Raw genomic sequence first — 20,652 nt, 5'->3', positions numbered from 1 at the left:
TCAGCTCATTATGAAAATAATATAAAGATACATAGACACAATACAGACAATGTAGAAATGAAGGGGGAAATGACTCATCCTACCACTCTCACCCAAGTAGCATCAGCATTTTGCAGGACAGTCTTTCTTCCCGATTTTCAAACGGTGTTTTTCACATTAGCGCAATAATTTTGATGCACAGTTTAAAAACATTTTTATTGCACAATGTAAAACTGTTGCAGGGAACTTCCCTGGCCGCCCAGTGGTTAAGATTCCACACGCTTCCAATGCAGGGAGCATGCGTGAACTAAGATCTGGCCCCTGGGGAGCAAGCAAGCAAGCAAATAAATTCATACATATACAAAAGTAGAGAGAACAGCCCGATGAACCATTATAGAGTCATTACTCAATTTCAACAATTAACCAACTCCTGGTCAGTCTCCTTTTCCTCTATATCTGTATCTAAGTGGTGCTGTTACTGAATCTAATAATTAATTGATTCCCTAATACCTTCCAAAGGTTATTGATCAATGAGTCTTTTCTTTATTATCATTATGAACACATATTTTATGTCTATCATTATGAACACATAGATTTGTGTCTATCAGCCTGAACATTGTATTATTGTTTGTCCTTTTCCAATCCACTGTGATTTCCAACCACAGTAATTATTATCCTAATTGATACTCATATTTTCCCATCGTTGGCCAGTGGGCGCTTATTTAAGTTGGAACCTGAATCTTTTTTTTTTTTTGGAACCTGAATCTTTTTGACATACTGACTAGTTTCCTTGTTTTCTGGCATGACAAAGGGTTCTAGGGTCCCCACAATTTTCTGCACAGCTTTATTGAGGTGTAACAGACATACAGTTGACACATTTCCATAGTGAACAATTTTATGTTTTGACCTGTGGTGTACATTACCATGAGAGAGTGAACATACATCCATTGCCTTAAGTGATTCCTCTTGCCTCTTTACGATCCCTCCCCCTTGCGCTCTCTTCTCCCTTCCCAAGCAATCTCTGATCTGCTTTCCATTAGTTTGCGTTTTATAGACTTCCATATAAATGGAATTACACATGACGTTCTTTTTGTCTGGCTTTCCCTCATCATAATTATCTAGAGATTCATCCATTTGTGTGTATTATTTTTTAATATTATGATTTTAAAAAAATACTTATTTATTTTTGGTTGCGCTGGGTCACTGTTGCTGCACGAGGGCTTTCCCTAGTTGTGGCAAGAGGTGGCCACTCTCAAGTTGTAGCTCGGGCTTCTCATTGCAGTGGCTTCTCTTGTTGTGGAGCACCAGCTCTAGAGTTGGGGGCTCCAGTAGTTGCTACACGTGGGCTCAGTAGCTGTTTTCACGGGCTTAGTTGCCCTGCAGTAAGTGGGATCTTCTGGGACCAGGGATGGAACCAGTGTCCCTTGCATTGTAAGGTAGAGTCTTAATCACTGTATCAGTAGGGAAGCTGTGTGTTTATTAATTGATGTCCTTTCATTGCTGAGTAGTATTCTATTGTATGGGTAAACAATAATTTTTTTTTTAATCCATTCACCTGTTGATGGACACTTGGGTTGCTTCCAGTTTTTGGTTCTTACAAATGAAGCTGCTATTGATAGGGACAGAGTAGGAGAATGATATAGTTTCGAAATCCTGCTAGGGGATAAAAGACAGAAAGGGAATTTTAAAGGAATTTGGGAGACTGTTGTAAGCTAATAACTTCTCAGGAAAAGAATCCAGTAACCTAGCAAAAAAGAAATGCAAGTAGGCGAAGAGGTTGTCTGAAGAGGCTTTGCAAATAGTTGAGGAAAGAAGAGAAGTGAAAGGCAAGGGAGAAAGGGAAAGATATACTTAACTGAATGCAGAGTTCCAGAGAATAGCTAGGAACAATAAGAAGGCCTTCTTAAAGGAACAACGCAACGAAATAGACGAAAACAATAAAATAGTAAAGCTTAGAGATGTCTTCAAGAAAATTTGAGATATCAAGGGAACATTTCATGCAAAGATGGGCATAATAAAGGACAGAACTGGTAAGGACCTAACCAAAGCAGATGAGATTAAGAAGAGATGGCAAGAGTACATGAAAAATTATACAAAAAAGATCTTAATGACCCAGATAACCACGATGATGTGGTCACTCACCTGGAACCAGACATCCTGGAGTGTGAAGTCAAGTGGGCCTTAGGAAACATCACTACAAACAAAACTGGTGGAGGTGATGGAATTCCAGCTGAGCTACTTCAACTCCTAAAAGATTATGCTGTTAAAGTGCTGCACTCAATATGCCAACAAATTTGGAAAACACAGCAGTGGCTACAGGACTGGAGGGAGTCAGTTTTCATTCTAATCCCAAAGAAGAGCAATGCCAAAGAATGTTCAAACTGTTGTACAGTTGCCCTCATTTCACTTGTTAGCAAAGTTATGCTCAAAATCCTTCAAGCTAGGCTTCAGCTGTAGGTGAACTGAGAACCACAGGCTGGGTTTAGAAAAGGCAGAAGAGTCAGAGGTCAAACTGCCAACATTTGTTGGATCATAGAGAAAGCAAGGGAATTCCAGAACATCTGCTTCTGCTTCATTGACTACGCTAAAGTCTTTAACTGTGTGGATCACAACAAACTGTGGAAAATTCTTAAAGAGATGGGAATACCAGACCACTTTACCTACCTCCTGAGAAATCTGTATGCAGGTGAAGGAGCAACAGTTAGAACCAGAAATGGAACAATGGATTGTTGAAAACTGGGAAAGGAGTATGTCAAGGTTGTATATTGTCACATTGCTTATTTAACTTATATGCAGAGTATATCATGCAAAATACGGGGCTCAGTGAATCACAAGCTGGAATCAAGATTGCCAGGAGAAATATCAATAACCTCAGATATGCAAATGATGCCACTCTAATGGCAGAAATTGAAGAGGAACTAAATAGTCTCTGAATAAGGGTGAAAGAGGAGAGTGAAAAAGCTGGCTTAAAACTCAAGTTTCAGAAAACTAAGATCATGACATCCGATCCCATCACTTCATGGCAAATAGAAGGGGAAAAAGTGGAAGCAGTGACATATTTTATTTCCTTGAGCTCCAAAATCACTGCAGATGGTGAGTGCAGCCATGATATTAGAAGATGTTTGCTCCTTGGAAGAAAAGTCATGACAAAGTTAGACATCATATTAAAAAGCAGATATATAGCTTTGCCGACAAAAGTCCATATAGTCAAAGCTATTGTTTTTCCAGTAGTCATGTGTGGATGTGAGAGTTGGACCATAAAGAAGGCCAAGTGCCAAGGAATTAATGCTTTTGAATTGTGGTGATAGAGAAGACTTTTGACGTTCCCTTGGACTGCAAGGAGATCAAACCAGTCAATCCTAAAGGAAGTCAACCCTGAATATTCATTGGAAGGACTGATGCTGAATTTCCAATACTTTGGTCACCTGATTCGAAGAGACCCTGATGCTGGGAAAGATTGAGGACAAGAGGAGGGGGCAGCAGAGGATGAGATGGTTGGATGGCATCACTGACTCAGTGGACATGAATCTGAGCAAACTCTGGGAGATAGTGAAGGGCAGGGGAGCCTGGCGTGCTGCAGTCCATGGGGTCGCAAAGAATCAGAAATGATTTGGCAACTGAACAACAACAACAAACCTAGCAACAATCTACTCTGCCTTGAAGGAAGATCGGGCACATTGAAGCCCCAGACACACTCAAACCATAAAGTTCTGATAGTTAAAACACAACACAATTGGGACTTGCCTTGCGATCCAGTGGCTGGGACTCCACGCCCCGGTGCAGGGGGCCTGGGTTTGACCCCTGGTCAGGGATCTAGATCCTGCATGCTGCAGCTAAGAGTTCTCGTGTAACTAAAGATCTGGCATGCCTCAAGGAAAATCGCAGATCCAAGTGCAACAAATAAGACCTGGTACAGCCACATAAATAAATTAAAAAAACCTAGAAACACACAAGGCAAATAGGTATGGGTTGTATATCTTGTTGCATGAAGTCAGGGAGTTAGTAGTCCTTGAAGAGTAGCACTTCTGCAGGTAGCCAAGACAGGAATAGAGGTGAAAGGGGAAAGAAAATTAGGTGAAAGAGGACATTATACCCACACCTGAGAAGATATTTTAGTACATGTTATTGTGTGTGTGTGCTCAGTTGCTAAGACTCGTAGCCCACTCTTTGCAACTCCATGGACCATATACTAGTAGGCATATGATTTTGATAGTGCCATGACAGTCCTGATTACACCATATAGGGTTAAAGGAGGAACTAATGATGCAGGTCTTGACGTCTACGCAAAAATGAGGAAGAAGTTGGTCTTCTCTCCTCCCCACATTTTCTTTGATTATACAAACGTATCTGAGTGTATTCTGGAGGCTGTGCTCCCTTGCCTGCTGGCTTGTAGCTGTCACAAGCATTCTATGCTAATAAACTCCCTCATTGCAATTTCACCTCTCACCTCTCATCGGATTCATTCTGCACTGAGACAGAACTCTAACTTCAGGAAGTCCTCAGACCAGTTGTGTAATTTCGGTTAAAAGACAGTGGGTTCGAGTCTCCTTCTTGGTCAAGGATTGTGGATTCAAGTCCCCATCTGAGGTGTGACTGGGTTCGAGTCCCACCTGAAGGAGTGTGGTTTAACTATGCATATTCGTTTATATATTTGTATGGACAGCTGTGTTAATTTCCTTTGGGTACAGACCTAGGAGTGGAATGTCTCGACCATATGGTCAATGTATTTAACCTTTTAAGATACTGCTAAACTGCTTCCCAAAGTGGTTGTGTATTTTACTTTCCCCTAGCAGTATGACCATTCTAGTTCCTCCACATCCTTGGTAAGGTCATTTTTAAGAAATTTAACCATTTTCCTAAATACAGAGTGCTGTCTCATCATTTTTTTTTTTAATCTTTTGGCCACACCCCAAGGCATGTAGGATCTTAGTTCTATTTGCCCTGTCAAAGCTACTAACTTGTAGCTACTAATTTGTCCTAACTACTGGATCAGCAGGGGAGTCCGCAGAATTTCTTAATTTTAATGAAGTCCAATTTATTGATTTGTTTCCTTTTATGGATTTTTTGTTTTTTTCCTGTACCATGTGGCATGCAGGATCTTCTCCTCCAGGGAAGGAACCCCTGCCCCCTGCACTGGAAGCGCCAGGAAAATCCTGGGTCATGTTCTCAGTATCATACTTAAGAATTCCTTGCCTGTCCTAAGGATTTGAATTTTTCTCCTGTGTTTTCCAATGGAAAATTTATAGTTTTTGGTTTTTTAGGTTTTTAAAAAATACTTATTTGTTTATATTTATTAGGTGTACCAGGTCCTGGTTGCAGCACGTGGGATCTCTAGTTGTGGCATGTGGGATGCAGCTCCCTGACCAGGGATTGAACCCCCGCCCCCTGCATTGAGATCTCGGAGTCCTAGCCACTGGACTACCAGGGAAGTCCCTAGTTTTAAGTTTTACATCTGGGTCTCTGACGCATTTGGGGTTAATTTTGGTGTGAGGTGTAAGGGCTTCCTAGGTGGCGCTAGTGGTAAAAAATCTGCGGGCCAATGCAGGAGACGCAAGAGACGTGGGTTCGATCCCTGGGTCGGAAACATCCCCTGGAGAAAGGCATGGCAACCCACTGCAGTATTCTTGCCTGGGAAATCGCATGGACAGAGGAGCCTGGCGGGCCCCATGGAGTCACAAAGAGTTGGGCATGACTGAGTAACTCAGCATGCATGCGCGCCTCCTTCGTTTGGATATTTAATTATTCCAACACCTGGAACACTGGTTTTTGTTGAAAAGTCTATTCCCCCCCCACCCCCCGCCACTGAATTGCCTTTTGCACCTTTGCTGAAAATCAGTTGATCATAGGGACACAAAATTTTTACTTCTGCTTTTTTCCTCTCAACGTAAGTGCTACAAGCAGTGTCCTCATGGGAATAAAATATTAAGGTGGCCCACAGAAGGCAGAGCCTGGTACAGAAATGTGACTTTGTTCTTGAAAATGTCCCCCACTATGTCCTCAGGGTCACCTTTGTCATCACTCATTCCCTCTGTCTCCTTGCTTAGAGATTCTTTATTTCCCCCATGAAAGCCCCGCGTGTGTTACATCTTCATTTTCCAGCAGTTTTGTGAACTGGCCACTAACTTCTCTCCAGATAAGCTTGTTGGCTATTGAGATCTTCGGTTCTACTTTGTTCTTCTGGATTAGAACAAGCCCACGTTAAAAAAACAAAATTTTTTTTTTCATTTATCTCTGGCTGTGCTGGGTCTTCATTGCTGTGTGTGGGCTTTCTGTAGTTGGAGCGAGCAGGAGGCTGCTCTCTAGTTTCTAGTTGCGGTGTGCAGGTTTCTCATTGTGGTCATTTCTCTTGTGGCTTCCAGGCTCTAGACCGTGGTTTTCAGTAGTTGGGATGCACAGGCGTGTGGGATCCTCCTAGACCAGGGATGGAACCTGTGTCCCCTGTATTGGTAGGTGAATTCTTTTTTTTTTTTTTTGGTAGGTGAATTCTTAACCACTTAACCACCAGGGAAGTCCCAAGCCCACATTTTTTAGAATAGGTTTCCCAATGGTCATTCAACAGATAAAGCCAGCAGGACTTTTGGCTACAGGCTAATTTTAGAGTGAGTTAGATTGAGGGAACCACAGAGCACCAGAACTAAAAAGACTCAGAGCCAGGGGCCAGGGGCCAGAGGTTCTAGGTGATTCACCCAAGGTCCTCCAAGGTCAGATGGCAAATTGGTGGCCAAGCTGAGGTGAGATTAATGGCAGGTGCCAGTATTCTCAGGCTTACACCCTGGTTCTAGTTTTTGCATACTGGAAATCTGGTCATTTCATTTTAAGTTTAAATATACTAAGTAAATCAAATCATGTGAAAAGAGAAACCGGAAAAGAATGGTTCCCGTCAGCTTGGGGAAGTGAATCCTTCTTTGACTTCATCATCATTTACCCAAAGTAGACTATTAAAAGTTCCTTTGGACTTCCCCTGCCTCCTCGGAGGGAGTAAACACCTCCTTGACCTTGACCAAATGGAGCTGGTATTTATCAGCTGTCTAAACCGACGATCGTTGTCATCAGAGGAGAAAGAATCTCTCACTGTCTGCTGCCCAAGTGGGCTGGTCGGCCATGCCATTCGAAAGAGGCCTGAGAACCAGGAGGTGACTTGCGGTGGCTCTCTGGCAAGGCTCTTTTCTCTGGGCTGCAGTTTCTCCATCTATAAAGATTAAGAGGTTGGGAACTTCCCTGGTGGTGCAGGGGTGAAGAATCCGCCCGCCCATGCCGGGGGACGTGGGTTCAGTCCTTGGGCCATGGAGATTCCACATGCTGCAGGGCGACTAAGCCCACGCGCCACAACGGCGGAGGCCCGGATCCGCAACCGCTGAAACCTGCGGGCTCCAGAGCCCACGCTGTGCAACAGGAGACGCCGCCGCAGTGAGAGGCCTGCGTACCGCAACCGAAGAGTAGCCCCCACTCACTGCAACGAGGGGAAGTCCCTGCAGCAGTGAAGACCCAGAGAGGCCATAAATAAATAATTTTTTTAAAGATTCATCTCTTATTTAAGGAAAAAAAAGGTGAAGGGCTTGGATGACAGGGTGTTCCAAGCCTTGCTGCCTCCGCTGTCTCTCCACAGGTCTAAAATCATCTGCATTTTTAATAAGCGTCTCAAGCGTTCTTAACTTCAGCTGACATAAACATTATCTGGGATGCTTAATAAAAATACAGATTACCCTCTCCTTCAGGACATTTTGGGCTTCCCTGGTGGCTCAGCTGGTAAAGAGCCCACCTGCAATGTGGGAGACCAGGGTTCGATCTCTGGGTTGGGAAGATCCCCTGGAGAAGGGAAAGGCTCCCCACTTCAGTATTCTGGCCTGGAGAATTCCATGGACCATATAGTCCACGGGGTTGAGAAGAGTTGGACATGACCGAGCAACCTTCACTTCAGGACATTTGTTCTAATCAAGCAGATCTGCCACGTGGTCTGAGCATTTTGATCGGTGGCCCTCATTTGGAGAGAGGCTGACTTGGGGATCTACTTCTTAGCTGATCATCCTAAGTAGCCCTTGTTTTTTCCTCTTTTCTGATGACTCAGAATGAGAGGAAGGGACTCTCACCCATCATTTATTTTCCCCCATTACATATTTTTTGAGGGTCTGCATGGCCAGAGCGGAGGATATAGCAATGAACAAATCAGAATTTCTTCCTTCTTGGAGCTGACTTTTTCACTTGGTGATATATATCCAAGGTTCTCCCATATCTTGACGGCTCTTTTCCTGTTAGAGCTGAATAACAGTCCACTGGATGTCTGGATGTATCACACAGCTTATTTATCCATTCATCTGTTGAAGGACATCTTGTCTGCTCCCATGTTTTAGCAAATATCAATAAAGCTGCTATAATTAAGTGTGTGTAGGTTTTTGTGTGGACTTGAGTTTCCATTATCTGTTTACTTATGTACTTATTTTTTAAGCCGTAGGACTCTAAGTTTGAGAAAATCAACTGTTGGAAGATTCTGGAAGAAGTTCTGACAGGCTTCAGGGGCCAAAGATAGAGACAACTCTAATCCAGTTCCCCTTTTCATCCTTTCAGATTCACTCAGCAAATGATTAAAACACCAGTAAACGAACCAAGAGAAAAAAAAAAAGAGGAGTCACTGTCCAGTAACTTTCAAGAGCTGATTTCTTATGCATTTCAACTTTTTTCTTTTACACTTCTCAGTAGAGCCAAAGGGCAAGAAGCTATGTGTGCGTGCTCAGTCGTGTCTGATTCTTTGCGACCCTATGGACTGTCGCTCATCAGGTTCCTCTGCCCATGGGATTGTCCAGGCAAGAATACTGAAGTGGGTTGCCATTTCCTCCTCCAGGGGATCTTCCCGACCCAGGGATCAAGCCTGCATCTCCTCCATTGCAGGAAGATTCTTTACTGCTGAGCCGTCGGGGAAGCCCAGCAAGAAGCTACAGGGAGTGTCAATGTCAGTCCGAAGAGACAGGTGTCCAAGTTTGCTGGAGGGTTTTCCAGGCTTCCAGCTGCCTGGTTCTCAGCATCTGGAGCTCTGTAACCAGATCTTCCACCTTTGTGTTTGACACCCTTCACCTGTCACCCACTTTCGAGCTTCACTGAGAAGGTACTTCCCGTCTGTGCGGAGCGGGTCTTCACTCACCACCACACACACACAGAGGAGGAGGCGGTGGATGCAGCTCTCTCATGAAGGCAGGGCTGGCGGGCCCTACGCTGACCACAGACACATCTTCTTCCTCTACCGCGTCTCATCCCAGCAGACTGAGGGGGTGACTGCTTCTGGGAATCTCAAATCTGAATGCAAAGTTGACAAGAAAAAGATGAACAACCCCATAAACAAATTAGGCCGGAGATTTCAACAGACATTTCACAAAGAAAGATACAAATAGGTAGTAAGCAATCAAAGAAGCACTCAACATCATTAGTCAAAGCAAGTGCAAATTAAAACCATGAAGAGATACCACCACCCAACCAGCAGAATGGCTAAAATTAAAAAGACTGATTAGCAGAATTGTGGAGCAACTGTGGAATTCTCAGGCATTGCCAGTAGGAGTGTAAAACGGTACAAACACGCGAAGATGGGCCCGGAAGTTTCTTATTAAACCGAACACCTTGTACCTATGACCCAACAATTTTACTTCTGGGTGTTTATTCAAGAAAAAAATGAAAACACGGTTACCATAAAATTTGCATAAAAATGTTCATTGCACCCAAACTGTAAATAGTTTAGATGTCCATCAATAGAGCACCATACTGTGTCGTGTATCTGTCAATGTGTGAAGTTGCTTCAGACATGTCTGACTCTTTGCGACCCCATGGACAGTAGCCCGCCAGGCTCCTCTGTCCAGGGGATTCTCCAGGCAAGAATCCTGGAGTGGGTTGCTGTTTCCTCCTCCTAGGCCAACCGGAATCTCATGTCTCCTGCAGTGGCAGCCGGGGTTCTTTACCACTAGCGCCACCTGGGAAGCCCAGTATATCTACACAATGGACTATTATTTGGTGACAAAGAGGAAAGACCTCGGCAAATACACCATGACATGGATTCTCAAAAACGCCCATGTCTTTTGCTGTGTTACATCCTGTTCTAGTCCTCCAGTCCTCTTTGGGTAGAATTAGGTCACCAGGTGCTAGGAGGGGAAGAAGGTGAAGTGGTAAGATGGAAGCCACAGTAGCGACCAGAACAGTGTCTCCATATCCTTGTCATTACTTATTATTGTCTACTTTTCTGATGCCACGTGCTTGGGCATATGCAATCTTCCCTTCTTTCCCCCAGCGTCTCTCTGAAGCCTTTCTTGACCCGTCTAAGTCTGTGGTCCCTCTCATCTCCTTGCCCCCTCCCCTGTCCTGGAATAGATCATTGTTCAGTATCCTCTGCAGGTCTGGACCGGAGGTCGGTGTTTGATAACTTTCTTATTCTGTCTCTGTCTCCAGCGCTTGGCACAGGTCCATGTTCAAAGTGCTCAGTAGATGCTGTGAGAGCAGCAAGGGAAGAAATGAGACTCGGCAGGGCTCTGAGTGAAATGACTTCCCCTTTCCACGACTGCCTCCACCCCCGGAAGGTATTTATAGACAGGTGATGTGGGCGTGGAGGAGGATTAGACGTGTGGGAGAGTCAAACCGAGAAAGACTGTGGGGGCATCTTTGGATGCCTTTCTTTGGCTCACTTTGGGGGGAGAGACACCTGCTTCTGAGGTACCTTAAATTCTGGAGAAAAACAGATGTCAGGAAGTGTGGAGACTGGCCACTTGGTAGACAGTCCTGAACAACAGGATACAGGGTAATATTCAGAGGCTGGGAAAGTGACAGGGCTCCACGATAATTGTGCTTTAAATTCATCAAAGTCCAGTGGCTTGAATTCACCAAAGTCCTGTCCAGGTCTGGTCTGGCAGCTGTCTGCACAAACTTCCCAGGGGCATGGACTCTTCCCAGTTCACCATGCCACCCCTCTAGGGTGTGGGCCTCACTGTCTGATCCAGGCCAGCAGGTGGAATTCCAGCAAGAGGATGGAGGATGGATGGAAGGAGAAAGGGGTCCTGGGGAGTATGCCGGGAGCTGCCAGGGGAGACTTATTTGGACCCTATTGGTCAGAACGTAGTCACATGGCCACATCTAAATGCTAGAGTGGCGGGGACAAATGGTACTTACTCTGTATAACCGGGTATGGGCTAAAAATGGAGCATTCCTCTTGGGTAAAAGGAAGAGGGAAAAACGGCTTATAGACAGCCTCTCTGCCACTGATGGACAGAGGAAGAGAAACAGGTATTGAGTGAGACTGCTGGCATTGTGCATGGTATTTCATATAGGAGTCACTTCTCCCCGAAAACGTAGGAGCAGACACTGTGTGCCCTGCCTTCCTACTGGTGAGGAAGCAAGCTCAGAGGCGTTGGGTAAGTCACCCAAAGTTACACAACTAGTAGAGTCTGAAGCTGTGACTACAAACTTTGTCCCGGATTACACGTTGAGTGAAAGTCGCTCAGTCGTGTCCGACTCTTTGCGACCCCGTGGACTACACAGTCCATGGAATTCTCCAGGCCAGAATACCAGAGTGGGTAGCCTGTCCCTTCTCCAGCAGATCTTCTGGTCCCAGGAATCAACCGGGATCTCCTGCATTGCAGGCAGATTCTTTACCAACTGAGTTACTAGGGAAGCCCGGACTGAACGTTGGCATCCCCCCAAATCATATGCTTAAGCCCTAATCCCCAAGGCGAGGGTATTAGGAGGTGGGGCCTTTGGGCTGGAATCAGATGTAGATGAGGTCATGAGGGTGGGGTTCTCACGGTGAATTAGCATCTTGATTTCCAGAGCCTCTCTGTGTCTCACTGTCTCTCTCCCCTTGTGGGAGTCTCCATAAAGAACCGAGTCTGTGGGCACCATGATCTTGGACTCCCTGGTCTCTGGCATTTTGTTACAGCAGCCAGAGCTGACTGAGACAGGCTTCAGAGCTTTTCACTTGCTTTCTCCCGCCTCAGGAGTCTCAGAGCAGAGGGTGGAAGGAGAAGGATGTTCAACCACCTTTTTCTCCTGTTGAGACCAGCTCCTCAGGCCAGGAAAGGAAGCAAGGGTTGGGAGGGAAAACAGTAACTTATAAAATAAGCATTTGGGGACTTCCCTGGTGGTTCAGTGGGTAAAGAATCTGCCTGCTAATGCAGAGGTCACAGGTTCGATCCCTAGTCCGGGAGGATTCCACATGCCATGGAACAGGTAAGCCTGTGCACCACAACCACTCGCCCTAGAGTCCACAAGCTAAAACTACTGGAGACTCTGCACCCAGAACCTGTGCTCTGAAATAACAGAAGCCGCCGCAAGCAATGAAGAGTAGCCCCTGCTCTCCACAATTAGAGAAAGCCCACATGCAGCACTGAAGACCAATAAATACATAATAAATATATATATATATATATATATATATATATATATAAAATCCCTCATTGGGTAACTCAGATCCTGTGTGCCACAGGGCACGGCCAAAAATAAAACATAAAATAAAATATTCATTTGTCTTCTCATTTTTAACTCTTAGGGTAAGGGGTGCACATGGCATGCAGGAGGGCAGTATTTTTGCTGGTCTGGTCCTCGCCAGAGCTGGAACAGGGAGACTGTTCACAAGAGGGCTGAGATTCTAAGGGCTCCAGCAAGACCCTCTGGGCGTCTGTTCCCCGTGCATCCCGGCAAAGGGGGAGGATGGGCCGGGGCAGGGCTCCTCAGGCACAAGAATCCTGGTGGAGCTTTGCAAAGATTATTTTTGTTTCTCTTCACATGGCTAATACCCACTTTCCTTCTCCCATGAGGTTCCAGAACCAGCTATTACAGTCAGTGGTCCTTCTTTATATTTTTTAATTTTTAAAAGTTTATTGTGGTAAGGACACTTAGCACGAGAGTTCCCCTCTTAGACTTTTATGTGCTTAACACGTCATTGGACAACGTTTTACAGCAGAGTTCCAGGACTTCTTCATGTTGGTGACCTGAAACTTGCTGCCCATTGATCAATAACTCCTCATTTCCCCTTTCCCCAGCCCCTGGTGACCACCATTCCATTCTCTGATTCTATGAATGTGACTACTTTAGATACCTTGTACAAGTGGAATTATCCTTCTGTGACTGGCTTATTTCATTAAAGCATAATGCCCTCAGTGTTAATTCATGTTGTTGCATGTTGCAGAATTTCCTTCTTGTTAAGGCTGAATAGTATTCCCCTGTGTGTGTGTGTGAGAGAAACATTCATCTGTTTTTTTTTTTTTCTTGTATAATTTGTCTAACATTTTTTGGAGGGTTTGGTTTTTTTTGTTGTTGTTTTCAGTTGTGCTGGGTCTTCACTGCCGTGTGCAGGCTTCTCTAGCTGTGGTACATGGGCTTGGTTGCCCTGTGGTATATGGGATCTTAGTTCTCCAACCAGGGATCGAACCCATGTCCCCTGCATTGGAACATGGATTCTTGATCACTGGACCATCAGGGAAGTGCCATCCATTCATCTGTTGGTGGACATTTGGGTTTTTCTACATCTTGGCTATTGTGAATAGTGTTGCAATAAACATCGGAATGCTAATATCCCTTTGAGATCTGGATTTCAGTTATTTGGAATAACCCGAAAGTGGGAGGGCTGGATCATCTGACTGTTCTATTTTTAATTTTTTTGACACACTGTCTTATTTTATTCAAATACCAGTCTGCTCCATGTGGTCCTGGAACACTCAAACAATAAAGCAGATAGAGTCACATGTTAAAGACTGGTCTTCAAACATCACAGCTGATGATGCCGCTCTTGCCCAGGATCTTGCCAGCATAGAACCACATCCACAGCTCAGTGGCCACCAAGCCGTCCAGCTGAGCTTCCTGAACTGTGAGCTGTCTGCAGTTACCAGTTGGAGCGATATGGACAGTTTGTTCCAAGCTCTGCTCAGCTGTAGGGACCGCAGCAGGAGGTGGAGGAACCTGCTCAGCTGTCTCAAAATACGGCCAGTTGGGGCTTAAAGTCACAGCAGCGTCGACCAATGGCAGGGCTTCTCGGCAAGACTATGGACAAACCGGGTCATGGTTCTAGAAAGGAGAGCCCATTGGCCTGAATGGCTGGCTGAATTTTACCTGCCTGGGAGGCTATTTTTAATTTCTTGAGGAACCTATATGCTATTTTCCATAGCGGCTGCACCAATTTACGTTCCCACCAACAGTGTACAAGTTTCCTTTTCTCTGCCGTCTCATCAATACTTGTTTTTCGCCTTTTTTTTTTTTTTTTAATAGCCATCCTGACAGATGTGACATTTTGTCCCGAGAAACATAAACGCTCCCGTGGGTTAGTTTTCTCGGGCTCCCAAAGTGTTTATGGTCAGGAAGTGTTTACCAAAAGACTTATATTCTTTATTCAGGACAAAATATTTTGAATTGTGTTCACACAAGATGTTTGAGCAGATTTAAACAAATTTCATTATAGGAGTCGTAAAGCATCTCATCTAGGAGAGCACCTTCAGCTCTTTTTTATGTTTTTTTTAACATTTATTTATTTGACTGTGCCGAGTCTTAGCTGCAGCACATGGGATCTTCCATCTTCATTTTAGCACGTGGTATCTTTAATTGTGGCTTTCAGGCTCTTACTTGTGGCATGTGGAATCTAGTTCCCCGACCAGGGATCAAACCCAGTCCCCCTACACTGGGAATGCAGAGTCTTAGCCACTGGACCACCAGGGAAGTGAAGTGAAGTGAAAGTCGCTCAGTTGTGTCTGACTCTTTGCGACCCCATGGACTATACAGTCCATGGAATTCTCCAGGCCAGAATACTGAAGTGGGTAGCCATTCCCTTCTCCAGGGGATCTTCCCAACCCAGGGATCAAACTCAGGTCTCCTGCACTGCAGGCAGATTCTTTACCAGCTGAGTCACAAGAGAAGCCCGGATGACCAGGGAAGTCCCCTCCAACTCTTAGCCTCAGTATTTGCTCCCTAAACTAATTTTGTCTGCTTGGTTTTGGTGCAGGGGGCTCTGGAAGCGGTGGAAAAGCCTTCTTGGAGCTTGCCTGCTTGAGGGGTTTAAATGGGAGATTTAAAAACAGCGTTGTGTGTGAGATCAACTGCCAAACAACTTCAGTTCAGTTCACTTCAGTCGCTCAGTCATGTCCAACTCTTTGCAACCTCATGGACCGCAGCATGCCAGGCCTCCCTGTCCATCACCAGCTCCTGGAGTTTACTCAAACTCATGTCCATTGAGTCAGTGATGCCATCCAACCATCTCATCCTCTGTCATCCCCTTCTCCTCCCAACTTCGATCTTTCCCAGCATCAGGATCTTTTCAAATGAGCCAGTTCTTCACATCAGGTGGCCAAAGTATTGGAGTTTCAGCTTCAGCATCAGTCCTTCCAAAGAATATTCAGGACTAATTTCCTTTAGGATGGAAACTTCGAACCATCCAATAATTCAGTAGGGAAATGAGATCAACATTTGTCTAGAGAAATCGATACCTTCCCATATGTAGACAAACACACCAGTGAGATGAAAGGATGGAAAAGATGGCTGATTTAAAGTATCAGTAAGGGACTTCCTCAGTGGTCCAGTGGCTAAGACTCTGTGCTCCCAATGCAAAGGGCCTGGGTTCCATCCCTGGTCAGGGGACTAGATTTCACATGCCACAACTGAAAGATCCTATGAGCCACACCTAAGACCCTGCGCAGTCCGAGAAATATATAAATATTGAAAAAAGAAAAAGAGAGAGCCTTTCCTGTGCTCTCTCCTGCTTCCTCATCTTAAAAAAAAAAAAAAAAAATCAGTAAAACACTGGGAGTTCCCTGCTGGCCTAGTGGATAGGATTTGCTCTCATTGCAGAGGCCCGAGTTCCGTCCCTGGTCAGGGAACTAATGAGCTCCTGCAAGCCATGCAATGCAGCCAAAATAAAAACAAATAAGTTTAAAAAACAAGACAGTAAAAAAATAAAATGGGCTTTTCAGGTGGCGCTAGTGGTAAAGAGCCTACGTGCTAATGCAGGAGACATAAGAAACGCAGGTTCCATCCCTGGGTCAGGAAGATCCCCTGGAGGAGGGCATGGCAGCCCACTCCAGTATTCCTGCCTGGAGAATCCTGTGGACAGAGGAGCCTGGGGGCTACAGTCCATAGGGTTGCACAGAGTCGGACACGACTGAAGCGACTTAGTACATGCAAAAAAAAAAAAAAAAAAAATCCACAAAACAGATGAAATATTAATATCTGGGAATAAACAGGACAAGAAATGTACAAAACCTCCAGGAGGAAAACTTTGAAACTTTCCCAGAGGACATGAAACTGCAGAGACACGCTGTGTCCTTGGACAGGAAGGCTCAACGTCATAAAGATGTCAGTTCTTCCGAAGGCAGCTTATAAATCTAACAGGATCCAAATAAAACCACCCAGAGGCATCTTTTTTTTTCTGGAACTAGACAAGCTGATTCTAAAGTTTATGTTAAAAACGTAAACAAGCAAGAAGAGCTGGGACAAGGCGAGCAGGGAGAGTGATGGGGGAGGAACAACCCCATCAGGGGTCCTAACCTCTGCGGAGCCTCAGGAAGCAGCCCCCCGCGCCTCGCAAGGGCTGAGCAACCAGACCCTGTCACAGGGAAACTCAGCAAACAGCCTTCCTCTGCTGAGGGCTATGGGGCAGCCTGGATGGGAGGGGAGTTTGGGGGAAAATGGATACATGTATATGTAATCCTGAGTCCCTTTGCTGTTCACCTAGAAGGATCACAACATTGTTAATTGGCTATACCCCGACATAAAATAAGTTTTTGGTTTTTTTAAAACGCATTCTCTCAAATCTGAGAGCTGACAATGGCTCTTTTAATAAATGCTATCTTGAGCAACTGGGTAGCTATCTGGCAACCGAGATGGATCCAAGCTCTCACTGATCACAGCCTTCACATGGATCAAAGACTTAAATATTAAAAAAATTAAAATAGTGGATGAATTCCTTGGCCCTCAGTAAGAACAAGAGTTGTGGGTGGGCACAGAGCTGAGCAGGAGTGGGCAGGACCCTGAATGAACTGCCACGTGTGGGAGCCAGCACTGAGGAACACACTTCACCGCGTGCAATCCTCACTTTCTATCGACTTGTTTCTTGACTTGAGGCTTAGAAAGGTGACTTGTTTAAGGTTACCGACCTGGTTACTCACTCCCCAGACACAGGAGGTGACCTGTCTGAGGCCACCCCAGCATCTGGGTTCCTCACTGTGGCACCACTGCTCCCGGCTGTAGACAAGAGCCCCGGGAAGCAGGGCCCGGGGCTTGGAGGCGGCGGGTGGGGTGGTGTCACAGGACGGGTCAAGGGGCACGCCTGCGTTTGGGGTTCTGAGATGGTGCTGGGGCCAGCGTTCACTGGGCGCCGGTCAGGAAAGGTTCTCAGAGGGTGCGGGTGTGTGGGGTTGGGGGTAAGCGGACAAGCAGAGAGGAGAGACCTTGGCTTCAGATCAGAAAGGTGGATGTTGGCAAAGCCAGGGATGCTCAGAAGGGGCTCAGTGGGCCAAAGGGCTGGAGGACTGGACCAGCCTGACTGTAAAAGGCTTTGAACACCAAGGCTATCCTCAGTACCAGTCCCATCATACTTATTTTTTTTCCCGGTTACCTTTACCACAGGACCGCCAGAAGTCCCCCATCACGCTTTAATGGTCTGTAAGGCATCTACAGATGCGATCCCTCAGGGCAGTCTGGTGACAGGGCTTGTTTTTAAGCAGATGAATGAAGGGATCCGAGGTGAAAGGCTCTGCCCAAGGCCACACAGCCTGGAACAAAGCCCTGGGTCTCGTAACTCCGAGCTCACTCTGACCTCTCAGCACACGGGTGGGTCAGGAGGCTGCACTTTGTCCTCTCAGCAACCTGGCAGCCGGGGAAAGTCTTTCGGCAGAAGGGAAAAGGCGTGCTGGGCAGTCTGGGGACCATCGGGATGGGCTGGGAAAGAGACAGGATGGGGGTCGGGGGGCCTGGGGGCGGATGGCCCCCGGGGGGCCAGCTCCTGGAAGCAGGCCGGTCTGCCTTCCTCCTCTCCGGCCGCCACCTCCTCTCCTTTGCTGCTGCCTCATCCAGGCCTCAGGGCTTGGCTTTCCTCAGGAGAGCAGGTGTGGTCTCGCCCAGGGCAGGCACTCCAGGGCCACCTCCACACCTCTGACCCAGATCCATCTCCCAAGCGAGAAGGGAACACGTTCTCTGCTCCAGCCGTCTGGTCACAGGCACCTCACACGCAACCGTCTACCCGGCCTCCCCACCGCACCCCTGCTCCGTCTCAAGCGACAGCAACCTCAGCCCCTGCTGCTCAAGAAGGATCCCCATGGTCACCCCTACCTCTCCTCTTCCTCGACCCCTCAACCCGTCCTCCCACATGTGGCTCGGACCAACCAGCTTCTGTTGGCTCCCCCCGCGGCCCCTCCCGCTCACCAGGACCACTGCTCACCAAGGGGTGTCCTCCGTGGTCCCCGTTCTTCACTGTTCCAGCCCAAAAGGACTGTCTGCGCCCCTGCCTCAAGTCCTTCAGGGTCTGTACTCTTCCACCCTGACACATCAATGTTCATAGCGGCATCGTTCAGGACAGCTAAACAGTGGACACAGCCCGTACGCCCATCATTGTTGCCATTGACTCGCTAAGCTGTGCTCCACTCTTTGCGACCCCATGGACTGTAGCCCCGCCAGGCTTCTCTGTCCATGGGATTTCCCTGGCAAGAATACTGGAGTGGGTTGGCATTCCCTTTTCCAGGGGGTCTTCCCAACCCAGGGATCAGACCCTCCTCTCCTGTACAGCAGGTGAATTCTTTACCACTGAGCCCCGTGAGAAGCCACCCATCATTGTAAGAATGGAATAGAGAGACGTGGTGTCTCCACACCAGAGTGTGTTAATGGCTGTAAGGAATGACGTCCTGATACACATCACCCCAGGGATGATCCCTGGAAACACGACGCTGAGTGAAAGAAGCCCGCCACAAAAGACCAGATATTATATGATGTCACTTATGTAAAATGTCTACAACAGGTAAGTTCACAGAGACAGAAGGCAGATTAGCGGTTGCCAGGGCCTGGAGGGGTTGGAGGGAAACGGCAAGGAACTGATGATAGATACATGGTTTCTTCCGGGGATGATGAAAAAGCTCTGAAGTGGATTGCATCATCTGTGACTACTACTGAACACTGTTGAATGGTCTACTTTATTAAAGGGTTCCCTGCCCCCCTCCCCGTTTTAATTTTTGGCCACATCCTGCACCATGTGGGATGTCAGTTCCCCCACTGGGGACCAAACCCCCAGCCCCTGCATTGGAAACCCCCGAATGGTCTACATTAAGTGGGTGACTTGTGGGACTTCCCCAGCAGTCCACTGGTTAGGACTCCAAGCTTCCACGTCAGGGGGCGTGGGTTGGATCCCTGGTCTGGGAACTAAGACCCCACAATCTGCATGGCATGACCAAATAAATAGGTGACTTCCACATAGTGAACTGAATCTCGGGAAAGCTATCCTTGGAAACACAAAAATCCCCAAACCCCAACCTTCCGGAGCTGCCCACTTCCAGCTCCTTCTAGAGCCCTGCTTCATCAGGCCCCACCTGGGGATTTGGGTGGAGGGAGGGGTCTGTAACTCCCCAGCCCTAGTCTAAGAAGCCCCCAAAGGAACACAAGTAAACTCTGTGCTATTCTGTGACAACCGGGCTTAGGGCGAACCTGGAGAATTTGCCTGTCAATTCAGGTTCGCTGGTTCACTTGTTTGGGAAAGCAAGATGTCCTACTTGAAGGTCAGCTCTCAGAGGGATCAGTGTTGAGGAAAGGCAGATACGGGTCCATGCCCTTTCTCCTTCCAACCTGCCCCCTCGAGCTGCAGGCTGCCTGGGAGGGCTGGGCAGGTGCTCTCACTGCCACCCCCTCCACAGTCACATATAAGTTGAGCTTCTGTTAGAAGCCCAGGGCACTGGGTAAGAAGTGTCAGGAGGGCTGCTCAGAAGAGAACGGGGCGGAGACCACTCATCCAGCAGAGCTTTCGGTTGTCAAAGCCAGCTGAGCTGTCCCAAGGTGGAGCCTCCCTAGAGGCGCTCTCTGCCCAGGAATGACAGACCCAGGGTCGGAGGAGGGGGACACAGCCACCAAGACACTTGTGACCGGACTAGAGCAAAAGCAGTCATTTTCCTATTAATTCTGAGGCTATTCTGAAGCCATGAGTCAAGGGGGCAAAAAGAACCTCACAGAGCCTGCAAGTTTTCACTCCAACGGCCCCGTTTTGGATCAGCTTTGGAGGAGACAGCTTGGGTGGACCCTGAGGCCCTTGGCCCCCGGCAGGCCAGCCGCAAGCAAGGCGGTGTGCTGGGCTCCAAGGACGCAAGTGGAAACTGCTCAGGTTTGGTGTTCTGTTTTCCCTCTAAACAAGTCCTGCTTCACCTCCTGTTGCCAGTGCTGTGGGTGGCGACAGGCCCAGGGTCACCTGAAGAGGCCCACCGCACCACCGAGACTCCTTCCACACGGCTCCTTCTGTCCGTCTGTCCTTTGTGGCGGTGGGGGGGCAGGACGAGAATCAGGCCAGCCACACTTGGTCCTAAGTGCTAGGTCTGGATCGGTTTTTAAAGTGTAGCCCGTGCCTTCTGTCAGAAACATCAGGCATGCCTGCGGGTGCCCTCAATGACGGAGGTGAGGGTGGGGCCTGGCGACTCACACCAGGAACCTGCTCCCAGGGGTTCTGACCAACATGATGTGGGCATCGGTCCTCCCCGG

The sequence above is a fragment of the Dama dama genome, chromosome 5 (assembly GCF_033118175.1).
Source record: "Dama dama isolate Ldn47 chromosome 5, ASM3311817v1, whole genome shotgun sequence".
Lineage (NCBI taxonomy): Eukaryota > Metazoa > Chordata > Mammalia > Artiodactyla > Cervidae > Dama > Dama dama.
The sequence above is the reverse complement of the archived record's forward strand: the minus strand, read 5'-3'. Positions refer to the sequence as shown.